At 34.6% G+C, this 12,954-nt stretch overlaps 1 long non-coding RNA gene across 1 annotated transcript in view; it reads left to right on the top strand.

Moving 5' to 3' along the window:
• The first annotated feature begins 4,034 nt into the window (after positions 1 to 4,034).
• The window catches only part of LOC108364566 (uncharacterized), a 15,861-nt gene continuing 6,941 nt past the window's right edge, over positions 4,035 to 12,954 (top strand). The window contains exons 1-2 of the long non-coding RNA XR_001847777.1: positions 4,035 to 4,124; positions 5,551 to 5,552. This is a non-coding gene — a long non-coding RNA (uncharacterized LOC108364566). The remainder of the gene's footprint in view (positions 4,125 to 5,550; positions 5,553 to 12,954) is intronic.

Raw genomic sequence — 12,954 nt, 5'->3', positions numbered from 1 at the left:
AGTGGCATCCATAGAACATTTTTGCTGTAAACCAGTGATATTATATTTGCTGTTATTTAATTTTGGTTAGTTTGTTATAGTTCATTCTTAAAAAAACATCCCTATAAATAAGATAGATGTTAGTTTTTTCAATTTTAATTTCAAAGTTATGATTAGTTCCAAAAATTATTTAAAAAATTCAATGCAATGTAGAATAAAAATATGTGTACCAAATGAAAGAGGAAATTTTGTTAGAATTTAAAAAATTCGAGGATTTTATCTGGTTTATATAAGTTCTTAACATATAATTTTTCCAAAAACAAATATTGCGAAATTTCAAGGATAAAACTTTAAGAGAACATTTTCAATACTTACCAGTACTTATGCCCCGAAAAATTGAATCTGTTTAAATTCTACAGAATTTCCTTTTTAATTTGATGCCCATACTTCTTCTCTAAGCACATTTCACTAAATTTTTTAAATAATTTTGAATTACCACCGTCAGAGCGAAAAACTAAAAATGCAATTTTACTATATTTGGCCCATGGTTTCGCGAATATATTGATATTTGTGCTCAATAATGAGCTAGACACTTATAACAAAATATTAAATTTAATTAATTGTTTTTGTTATTTTTTTGGCCTTTATAACAATCAACACATGATCAAGTGAATTGCAGCGGAATAGCTGCGCTTGATTGTGTTGGCATAACAAAAATGAAAATAGTGGAAAAAAGCAAACGATAATTTACAAGGCGTACTTAGCACGGTGCATAGGCAACTGGCTGAGTCAGTGGGATCGTCGGTTCGAATCCTACTGAAAGAAGTCTGATGAGGAAATGTGGTGATTTCCGAAATAGCTATCACTTCTACCATTTTTTCAAATTATTGTTGCTTTTCCACAATAAAAATTTTCATTTAAAACGGCCTCGACCTCAATATAAATTGTTTAATAAATTTAATTAATATTAAATAAAAAAAGAAATGTAGTCAATAAAACTAAACACTGGTTAAAAAAGGAATTTCTATTATTGCCATCAGTTCAAATTACAAGGGCCGAAAATACCGGGATTACTTGCTAAGAACCATTCCATCGGACTCAGGAGAATTTTGGATAATTGCTTACATAGTGAAAACCACAACAGGCAATACAATTTTTGGAAATATAAGTAAATTCATATTATTATCCTTGCCGCACTCACATGCTTTGTTGAGCGCGTTTTTTCCAAAATGAATTCAACAAAAACTAAGATTCGAATTAGGATGAGGTTGGAAGGCTAATAGTTTCTGCTGGAAAACGTTGCTGATCTCACCTTATCATTTAGCGCCGAGCTCTTAAAAGCGGATTGTGGGATTAATCAGTTAGTATGAGTTATAATCATGGACGTAGCCAGGTAGGGGCTAACTTTCAAATTTTCCTTATATATATATAAAATAGTACCCTGAAATGCCAGCTTAATAGGGTCGAGAAGGAGGGGGCCTCGAACATGTCGTTGGTGGTGTTAGATTGCCTTGTATGCTAATAGTCGTTATTTCACTTGCAGCAAGCGGAGTGGCTGGGTGGTGCGCGCCCAACTCATTTAGACGAATGTCTGCCCAGAAGTGTGTTTATTTATTTGAGTACCTCTGTGTGGGTGTGTGAATGCAACTAAAATTGTGTAATTGCATTGGTTTGGTGGTTTCGTACAGCAAACTGACAATCAAAACGCTGACTGACTGACTGACTGCCTGCCTGAGTAAATGATAGACGATCGAACTGACAGACAATTAGGTACACAAATGCACAAAAGTAAATGTCAGCGAGTGGAAACGGCATACAATTTCGGCAGCTAATTGTGGATGAGACAGGAGAAAGAGAGGTGAGGTGGCGTTGTTATTGTGCAAACCTCAACAAAAGTGCTTTTTGGTGTAAGCAACAATGTACATACACACACACACACAAGACTGTTAGTGGTTTTAATAGTTGTTGTTGTTATTGTTATTGTAAGTTTTAGTCCGTTGTGTTTTAGGTGGTTTTAGTTTCTTCGGCAATGGCGAACTGCAGAAAGGAACAACACCGCCACCACCACCACCAACGCTCCATTGTTGATATTCGCCACCTGTCGAAAATTTCATTTCTATGTTTCTATCTTGCCAAAGCGGTCGGGTAGAGACCCTTCCTTTGCCACACAACGAAGAGAAATGAAAATTGAAAACCACAAAATTGACTGGTAAATTAATTAGAACTCGAATTGCTTGCAAGTACTCGCAGACACTCCTCGTAGCATGGATGGTGCATAGCAAGCAGCCAGTGGATAGTGGCTGAACTGCTGTGGGGTGAGCTAAGCTGACTCTGCAGCAAGTGTCCAAAAAATTAATAGATGTACTTGCTGCTGTATTTGATTTGATTTGCATATTCAATATGCAAGAATACAAGCAACACACACACACACACACACACATACACAAGGGAAGTATGCGAGTGTGTGCATGACACACGTCCAGGAGCAAGCGCTGGCTACCATTTTGCGGTATCGTTTTTGAATTGGCAATCAAAGGTGTGGCTGCTTTTGATTTTTGTTGGTTTTGTTAAAATGCATCGAACGGAAACTGAAGTGAAAAAAAAATCAGCAATTATTAAAATCATAACAAACATTGAATCAATTTCTTAATGGAGCACAGATTTTTTTCGGAATTACAAGAGGAGGTACCACAAAATTGGATAACCTTCTATTTACGTATGAAGATAGATGATTTTTGCTAAGGATGGGTAGCTCAGAGCAGTGATTTGTAATTGAATATTGAAGGGTTTTTTCTCGTAATTCGAAGGAAATATTCACTTACCTATATATGTATAATAGTTAATATACATTGACACGAACGCCAAGGTCTCACCTACTGTGTAAATTTTTTGGCGCCAACTGTTCAGATGTTTAGTCGTTTACCCACTATAGCTAATATAAAATATTGTTCTATCTAGTTTCCGAAATATTCCCTTACTGGTGTAAGAAGCAAGGCTCTCTCTGGTTCAGAATCGATGGGGTAGAGGCACCGATTGCAAGGGCGCCCACGAACACAATGGAGGGACCAAGTTCGGACGTTGATCTTCAAGCTTTACCTCGCTTTGGTCTGGATTACCCTCTGGTCGAGTTTGCTCATTGCCTGTTAGGCTGTAGGGCTATATATTCGGAGATGAGGAAGATATCCGTAACAAGATATGCAAACCGCGGCACTACAAAATGCGGTGTTCTTTCTCCAGTCCTTTGGAATCTAACGGTGAATACTCTGCTGTCACGGTTGCAGGGTACAGTTTGCCAGGTCATTGCGAACGTGGATGATCTTGCCCTGATGGCAGCTGATAAGCACCCCCCAAGTTCTATGTGACTTAGGCGCCTTACGCGTCGTGGACACCTGGTCCAAAGAAGCAGACTTTAGTGTCAATCCGGCAAAACGTCTGTCCAGCTACGGCTTCCTTCCTTGAACGGCATCAGACTGACTTTTTCGGAGGAAGTTAGATATCTGGGCGTTATTGTTGACAGAACGTTAACTATAACTGCCATGTAAATCAGCGACAGGGGCAAAATGGGGATTGTGAGCTGGATGTACATAACGGCTGTGCGTCCCATTCTGTTCTACGGCATCGGTTCTACGGTTTGGTGGTCGTCCGTAGATAAATCTACCATAAGAAACGACGGCGACTAAAGCCCTAGGGTCCTTGCTTCACGTACTACCTGTGGACTTTAGTGGTAAACTATAGGCAAGCTGTAATGCTATTCCATTGAACGCGCTGATCAAGTGGAGTGACACGGGGTTTCGGCACTCTAGAACACACAATTCCGCCTACTGGTCTAAAGAATCACTTCCACACAAGGATCCCCCCCAGGGGTGAATGGGAAGAGGATTCGGTCTACATTGATGGCTCCAAGTTGGATCTTTGGGTAGGAAGTAGGGTATACTCGCCAAAACTCTCACTTAGCCTTAGTTTTCGTCTGCCAGATCTCTGTAACAGAAACAAACGAAGATGCTAGATAGCTGGTAGATTCTCTTATTATCGTCGTTTTAATTGTGTTCGGGCTATTACGCGCGCTGCTTCGAACGGCGGTTGTATGTTTATGAGAAGCTGTTTTTCATGGCAGAAATACACTCGGAGGTTTGCCATTGCCTGCCGTGGGACGGCCGCTGTTAAGAAAACAACTTTTTTCTATATTTTTTTGCGATATTGCTTTAACCAGGGTTTGAGCCTAAGCCCTGTGGATTGGAAGCACGAACTGCTTCGCTTAAAGTATGCGAGATGCGATAAACTTTTGCTTTGCTATAGATACATGCATGTAATCGTATGTGGGTGAAAATTTCTCAACTGGACCTCGGATTTCAGTCAAGTTCGAATTTTTGCGTGAACATTTGTGGGTAGAAAGGTTTATAGATGCGAAAGGGATTCTGAGAATTTTTTTGAAAAGTTTTTAAATTTTTTTTTTAATTTTTAAAATTTTTATAAGCAAATCGCTAGCTTAGAGTGAAAAGTTGCTAAGTCCACTTTTTATGAAAACTCATATTTTGATATAGGAGGCTAGGGAAATTGAATACGCATCGTTTCGAAAATTATAAAGGTACTTATTTTATTTTTTCCTCTTCATAAGCAATAAAAGGAAAATTTGCTAAGTCCCAAAGAAGCACCACAAATCCGATAAGGCCAAAATAATACGACATCTTTTAATAAATATCGAATCCTTCTGATTCTTATGGACTTTTGCTTTGCTATAAACGCGCAAAATGTTTGATTTAAAGTCTTAAGAAATAGTTAAAGAAAATGGCTATAGGAAGATTTTTTCCTCTCCTGTAATATTTTTAAAATGGGACTTAGCAACTTTTCTTTCTAAGCTAGCGAAATATGTTTTTAAGCAATCTTTTTTTCAAAACTCATTTTCTCTTAAAGTGTTTGACGAAAGTTGATGAAATTTTTTTTTGTAAGCATAGTGACATTAGAGCTTAAAAAAATATTTTTATAATTTAGATATAAATGTTACTATAAGTCAAAAACAGAAAAGATCTAACAATTTCTTTTCACAAATATTTTCTTCAATAAATGCAGTTTTCGAAAATATAAACGAAATGGAAAAATTCATTGAGAACATATTTTTTTTGCAACTTGAATACTTATATTGTTTAAATAAAAAAAAAAAAATTATAAATCATAAAAATATTTTTTTTAAGCACTAATTTCACTAAGATTACAAAAAAAAATTTCATCAACTTTAATCAAATACTTTAAGAGAAAATGAGTTTTGAAAAAAAGATTGCTTAAAAATACACTTGCTTTCAAAAACTTTAAAAATTAAAATTTTTCAAAAAAATTTCCAAAATCCCTTTCACATCTATAAACCTCTCTATGCACAAATTTTCACACAAAAATTCGAACTAGACTGAAATCCGAGGTCCAGTTGAGACATTTTCACCCAATGTAAGACAATATCGAATTCTCCCATCCCAAATAGCGACGCAAAAGCCGGAAAGTTTTTAATATAAGTTGTTTTTCTTTTATAACCATAATGAAATGTTAATATTGCATACAGTTGATTAAAGTTACACGTTAAAGGAGTATACATATGTACAAACACACATATCTACAAATGTATATTCATACACATGTATGTATGTAAGCAAGTTAGGCTTGCAATTATGTATATCAAACGAAGTTAGTCGCTCGAGTGTCTATCCGATGGCACAAAATTGAGTTAAGTGACATTATTGAAGTGAAATATTTAGCCCAATGGAATTTCTCAATTATTATTTACATAAGGCTTCATTAATTAACAGCAGGCAGCGTTTGGCAAAGGAGTTGCTAGGTAACAGTTGGCGCTCATATGAACATATGTATGTACATAAATATGTAGTTACGTGAGCATTTATTATTTTGTTTACTGTTTCGACACTTTTGTATGCGGATTGCTGCTTTTAGGAATGCTGTAAATAAAGATAATTCAAAGTGAGGGCTCGTTTGACTTCAAAGGGAATCCAGATAAAAAATTGCCTAGGGTGTAATGACTTACATACATATCTATGTACATATCTACGTACTAAGTACATACATATGTATACATACATACGATTTTATTTATTTGCATTTTACATAACAAAATTTTTTTGTAAAAACATAGTTCATTTAACAGCAAAAACCAGCACAATCAATTTTTAACCGGCTTCAAAAAAGGAGCCAGATATCACTTCGTCGGAATATTTTTTATTTTTATTTTTTTTTTAACCAAAACATGTTTACTTGACTTTTCCCCTAATCGAAGGGGATTCATATTGCAGTACAACGTACTAAATAGCTGATTTAGTTTAGTAAGCAAAGGAAAATGCTTCGTCTCGTCGAGTCGGCGGCAGGCAAACGGAGTAAGCGTGCCACCGGCGGGTCGCAGTTTCGACAGCCTTTCTTTTCTAAAAAAAATTTTGCATGAAAAATTTCTCATAGTAATTGCACGTAGAGGGCACTCAGAAGGCAACATTTTTCAGTAGAAAAGAAAATGCCAAAAGTCAATGCGATTACAAATTTGAGGTTTTACTTTGGGTAACTTTTGTACTTGCTATGAGTATAAAGGCCCAACCACATACAGCTTTGGGCGTCGATTTGGTGTTTGCTTATTTTTCCAACACAGCGAATCCGTCAATATTCAACTTTTCAATAAGAAAAATATATATTAGTTATAAAAAATATAAATAAAGAAAATATTAAAAACGGTGGCAGTGGTTCAATTGTTAGAGAACTTAAGCGGACCTAAAATTTTGTAGCCGATACATGGCGCAATAAGCAGGTGAATGAATAAAATAGCTTTATCGCTCTATGTTCTGTCTTTCGACTATCTTATACAATATTTTAAGGGAAATTTTTCAAATAAGATTATGTCAGAGCAATATAACAGGGCAATTCTGGCAACTGTCTTTCAACTCACCACTCACTCACTCGAATCCGTTCCGCAAGTGCTTAGGTGGGTATCGAGTACGCGGTTAAAGTGTTACTTGCTTTTCCGAAAATTCTGAATTTCGGTTCTGTTGTGGTTTTGGCCACAGGTTAAGTTGGCTTATAAAGTCACTGTCAAATACTGCTTTCCCGAACTAGTCAAACATTAAGATTTTGCAAGATTTACGGCTTCTGTTTCGGTAGGTTTTTGCCGAAAGTACTGAACAAACTTGCAGCTACGTTTTCGGTAAAATTTGGTCGGAGATTACTCGAACTGATTGTGTTTTTCTTCACATGAAATAAGTATTTACAATGAGTTCGATATAAGTAAGTATCCAGTACTTCTTTTCGATACATTTGTAGCATCGAAACTTTTCTTCAATACTTTTAAAGAGTACAGGTATCGAGTACATGTTGGTATCGGAACAACACTACTTTCGAAAGGCAAAAGTCCTTCGTAAGGAAATTGTCAATTCTGGAAACTATCTTGAAAGCTCTTTACTGTCTTTCGAAAGAATAATTGAAAGATCTGGTAACGTTATGCCGTTCGCCTTTTTTAAATTAAATTAAATATAGAAAATATTTTTATTAAAATATTTATTAATATATTTTTAAAACAATAAACTCTAAAAAATTTAATTAGAAAAAGAAAAAAAAATTTATCAAAAACCAAAATTAACAAAAAAAAAATATTTTTATTTGAACACAAAATCTAAAAATCATAAGAAAATTAAAAAAACAAAAAAACACAGAAAACTTTGAGCGCTTTAAAGGACCAGTAAATCCTTTCTTATTTCTAAGCGAAAAAATACGGGGCATATTTTCTTCGGTATAGAACAAAAAAATTCCGACCTAGCTTTTTCACATGCACTCTTGGATCACCCTAATATACATATATGAAAATTAAAAACAAAAACTCCTTTTAGTACTCATACTACGCAAAACAAAAGAAGATGTTATAGAAAAACCTAATCTGGATTTTTAACTGTCAGGTTAGGTTATGTTTGCAACTTTAAAAATCTAAAATCTGGTGGATATCCGTGTTGGCATTAGGGGGAACGGCACCACTGAAAGAGCCTATGGGCCCATAGATCCTAAATTCGGTGCTGATGCCCATTGGGATACAAATTTTAATATAATAAGGTGGCAGTTTCAAGTCTCTAAAAATTTTTTTTAGATTTTTTTTCTTTATAAAGGGTGTTGCGCAGTTTCTCCCATATATCACATGAACAAAATCTATTTTCAAGTATGTGTATGGCATGAAAATTTATATATTTTTTTGTATTTTTTGAATTTTCTCGCATACTATGTATATAAAATTCAGAAAAAATTTAAAAAGGAAAATTTGCTTGTAGAAGAGAAAATCTTTTGAGTACTCGAACTATGTAGTCTTTCATGAAGTGTAGTTTTTGATGCGATCTGATTTTTTGTGAAAAAAAATATTATAACCTCAAAAAAACTGCCAGGTGTTTCAAACCAAAAATGGTGGGAAAAAATAAAAATATTCAAATAAGTTCGACCAAATTACTCTTTTGGGCGTTTAAGGTATGCTGGACAAGAATTCTTTGTCAGTTTTTAAATTCGAATGGCGCCCCTACATTTTATTTTGCTTGGACAGGAAGGGTTGCTTGTTTGGAAAAGAACTACCCATATGTAGACTGAAGACTATATGTAGCTAAGGTTTTAAGCGGAAAGTTTAGTTATCTTTAAGTAAACTTAACTTCTTCACATGCATTTTTGGACCACCCCAATGCGCATACATAGATAGTAATTTAAAGAAAAATTAAACTAAATAAAATTTTTGTTTTGGTATGACAAGTACAAAGGTGTTCTTAACAACGAAACATATTTAATTGATATTATTTAGGAACGAATTTGCGTCATCCCTTGTCAAATTTAAATTGGAGAAAATTTGATATCGCTGTTGGGCCATCTTCAGTGTAATTTCTCGTGTACATAAATATTTAGATAATTATATAATGATTCCTACACATCCAGTCGAAATAAATGAAAGTCACGCATATACATACATATGTACTTGCATATGTATGTGTATCTACATAAACTTTAGTGGTTTGGCATGTCTTTATTTCTTTGTAATCAAACTCTTTAAAGGCCACAATAGAAAATTGCCTAGAAAACCGCAACAAAGCGAAAAACCACAAACGAACACAAAGCAAAAGTGAAACGCAATTAGACGCATGAAAATATTACACACAAATCTACATATATGTGTATATGTTTATAAATGTCATGCCTTGTCAACGGCAAGTAATCAAATGTGTTCATACATATATGTAGATGTATGTATATATGTGTATGTTTGTACATATGTACATATGTTACCTACCTAAGTACAAGTTCATGTTGTGGTCGCTTGTGGATTTCTATGTAAATAAAATGAATAATTTACAAATTAAATAAAATGACTGCCTAAAGTTTACAAATAGTTTTTCCACGTTTGTAAAGGAGGGTGTTTTGTGAAAGGACTAGTTTCAAACTACTTCCGTTTTGGGTCTAGTTTGAGTATAGACTGCACTTTAATCAATATGTTTGCAATAATGTACTAATCACTGGCTCACAGTATATATTTTTGCTAAGCACTAGTTTCAAACTAGTCCGAAACTAGTTCTAAAGTTGTACTTGTTTTAAGCAAACTGTGCACCAATTTCGCTTTCATAAAATTTAGTACTGTTAGCCTCCTTAGTTATGAACATACCCTTAATTCAATTTACTGCAAAGTNAAATGTACTAATCACTGGCTCACAGTATATATTTTTGCTAAGCACTAGTTTCAAACTAGTCCGAAACTAGTTCTAAAGTTGTACTTATTTTAAGCAAACTGTGCACCAATTTCGCTTTCATAAAATTTAGTACAGTTAGCCTCCTTAGTTATGAACATACCCTTAATTCAATTTACTGCAAAGTTTTCTCTTACTATTTTCTTTGTGCAACCCAATCTGTTTTTGTTTACGCACTTTCGTACGTACATACTTACTTACAATGCAGCATATGTTTGTGAGCTAATTTAAAATTAATTAATTTCAGCATTAAATATCATTAAAACCTGATTTGAGAGACATCAATCAAATTCAAACAAAGGTGGCAACTGTTGTAACAGTACACCTACAAACAAATACAACAATGTACATCCCCTGCAGAGAAAAAATTATCAATTGATAAAAAAAAACTTACTTGTAGTTAGCTTTTTTGCGGGATTTATAAAAAATGTGTAACTTGTAGTTAGCTACAAAAAGCTAACTTGAAACCAGTGGACAAGTGGCTAAGTATTTCTGGAGTAAAGCTCGGGATTGTTTTCCTTAAACGCGTTTCGTTCAGTGATGCCAGACATTCTCTGTTAAAAATCCCACGAAAATGGGGAAAAAATCCCTCAATTACCCACATCTTGAAAATTTATCCCACAAAATTCCCAACGAACTTAAACATATACATGTTTCAGTAGTAAAGAAGTAAAATTCATATAAAATAATAATAATAGTTTGGCGCTTACACATATGTACTTTTCCTCCAATTTGTGGCGGTCCCCTTGATGTTGTCACACAAAGGGGAGGGACCTAAAGTTTTACGCCGACTCCGAATGGCGAGTGTATTTTTATGAGAAGCTGTTTTTCATGTCAGGAATACACTCGGAGGTTTGCCATTGCCTGCCGAGGGCCGGCCGCTGTTAAGAAAAAACCCCTTTTGCTGAATTTTTTTCACTCATTCAATTTTTCACTTTCATTTTTTTGCTCACTCACTAAGGGCCTAAAAGAATTTTTTGGTGACTTTAAAATTGAAGCACATTCATGTGCTATTTAACATTTCATCAGATAATTTGTTCCGCTTTTTACATGAAATACCAGTTACAACTGAAAAGATTCTTTCTTACTCAGCGCTTGAATTGGTTAACGTAAGAAATTTTTCGAAATTGTCCTTATACTTTATAACAATTATATACCATTTCACTCCACATCACATCTTCAGAACGATTAATTATGTAAGAATGTCGAATATTCTTGAATTTTGATCAACAATGCAACAATAACTGTGTCAAAAGAAAATCCCTTATTTATATGAAATGTCCCTTTTTTCCCTTTTAATAATATTTGATGCAAAATATCCCTCAAAGAGGGAAATTACCCACAAACTGGCATCACTGGTTTCGTTACTTTTTCGAATTGAGTACAAATAAAAGGGAGATCGAAATCTCATATTATCATTTTGAAGTTATGTCTGACGGAGTTCGAATATGGGACCACCTATACCAGAATATGTAAACAAATATGAAATGTGGTAAAATAAATAAAGTAAATAAATAAAAAGACAAAAAAAATATTTTGTTTTTCCTATTGATATTTTATGCCCAAAAGTAGTTAGTTACCAGTTAGTGACATTAAATGCAGAGGTAACCATCCTTAACTATTTCGCGGTCATCGCCATAGAAATATACATAGTTGGCTTTTGTCAAAGAAAATATACAGGTAATAAGTGACTTATAGCTCCTTCCTTATCAACTTAAAGTATGTTTAAAGTTAGATACATTTCCTGCAGGGTACTTAAATGCATGCATACAAAAGAAAACTACAACAACAACAACTACAATAGCACAAAAGTTGTTGTCAAGTTGAAATGCGAAGGAAACTCTCTCTCCGATGACGACGCTCAAGCTGTCGCTATGGTTTCTGTGGTCTCCATTGACGTTGCCGCTGCTGTTGCTGTGCAACAATGTTGCTTTTGGAAATTCGATAAGAAGGCGAAGAAGAAGAAGAAAACAATACATACATAAATGCATGAAATTGTTATCGTTGTTGTTGCTGTTATTGTCACCTCTGCGGCGTGTCACAGGTGAGCTGACAAATTGCTTAAGTGAAAACTTATACTTGCTTACGTTAGCATGTAACAGACATGCACACATTTGTATATACATGTGTATGTAAATGCATATACGAGTAAGATAAGCAGGCGTATTTATGGGTTAGGAGGGAGGGAGCAGCATCGCCTCCATGGACAAGGCTGTGACAGGGAAGCCATGTCGCCACTTGCTGATTGCATTAACAGCATCTCAAGTGTAAATACATTAAAATCACAAACTCACGCTCACACATGCTTACAGCGCATTATACCACTACACCCGCACATTTTTTTGGACACATACATATGTATTTCGATACATTAGGGGTATTCACGATCCGGTGCATACTGTTTATCATGGTGCATAGATAGCATAAATAGCTTGATTGGATAATTTTGTTGTTGTTTCATGTGTTCAAAGAACAACAAAATTAGCCCAATCATGCTATGTATGCTATCTATGCACCATACTAGACAGTATGCACCGGATCGTGAATACCTCTATTGTTTATTTATGTTCATCATTTATTACAATATTTTTGACAGCTGAGTGTGAACTTCACAAATGTATTTTTGTGGCGTATTTGATTTCATCGATTTTTATATGTATTCACTTAATGACATTCACTTTATAATTACTTGTTAATTATTAGCTAGTTGACACAGTTGGCTGGACGCAAGCAATGTAAAGTGTGATTTTTGAAGAAAAAGTTAACACTCCATTTATGTTGGCTGGCTCTAAAAAGCTGTACAAATATTGAGTCCTAATTAAAAAGTTAAGTCTTTCAAATGCATTCCTTTCAAAAAAGAGAGTTAACAGTTTAACTGTTTTCTATGGGGAACTAAGTCAGCAAAAAAGGTCAGTCTTTGCGTCTTCTTGACGATCAGGCGTCCAATTATAGGGATTAGCCTGTAGATGGGGACTGAAGTTTTATTTTGTTGAAAGGGTTGCCAACTGTTAAAAAAATGTATTCAAATTATTTACATTTAGCAAAAATTTAATGAATTAAATATTGCAATATATGTAGGTAGCATTCGAAATGGTTTTGAAAGGCTTCACTTCTAAAATAAACTTAAAACGGTTGCCACCTGTTTAAAAAATTAAATATAGGTACTTTAATTAAGGGAGTTAGGTAGCTGAAATCAGTATGGGTGTCAGACGAAAGAAAAAGTTCGCCATATTTAGAA

This window comes from Rhagoletis zephyria, unplaced genomic scaffold (genome assembly GCF_001687245.7).
Source record: "Rhagoletis zephyria isolate East Lansing unplaced genomic scaffold, Rhagoletis_zephyria_1.1 Rzeph_scaffold_01596, whole genome shotgun sequence".
NCBI classification, from domain to species: domain Eukaryota; kingdom Metazoa; phylum Arthropoda; class Insecta; order Diptera; family Tephritidae; genus Rhagoletis; species Rhagoletis zephyria.
The sequence above is the reverse complement of the archived record's forward strand: the minus strand, read 5'-3'. Positions and strand labels throughout refer to the sequence as shown.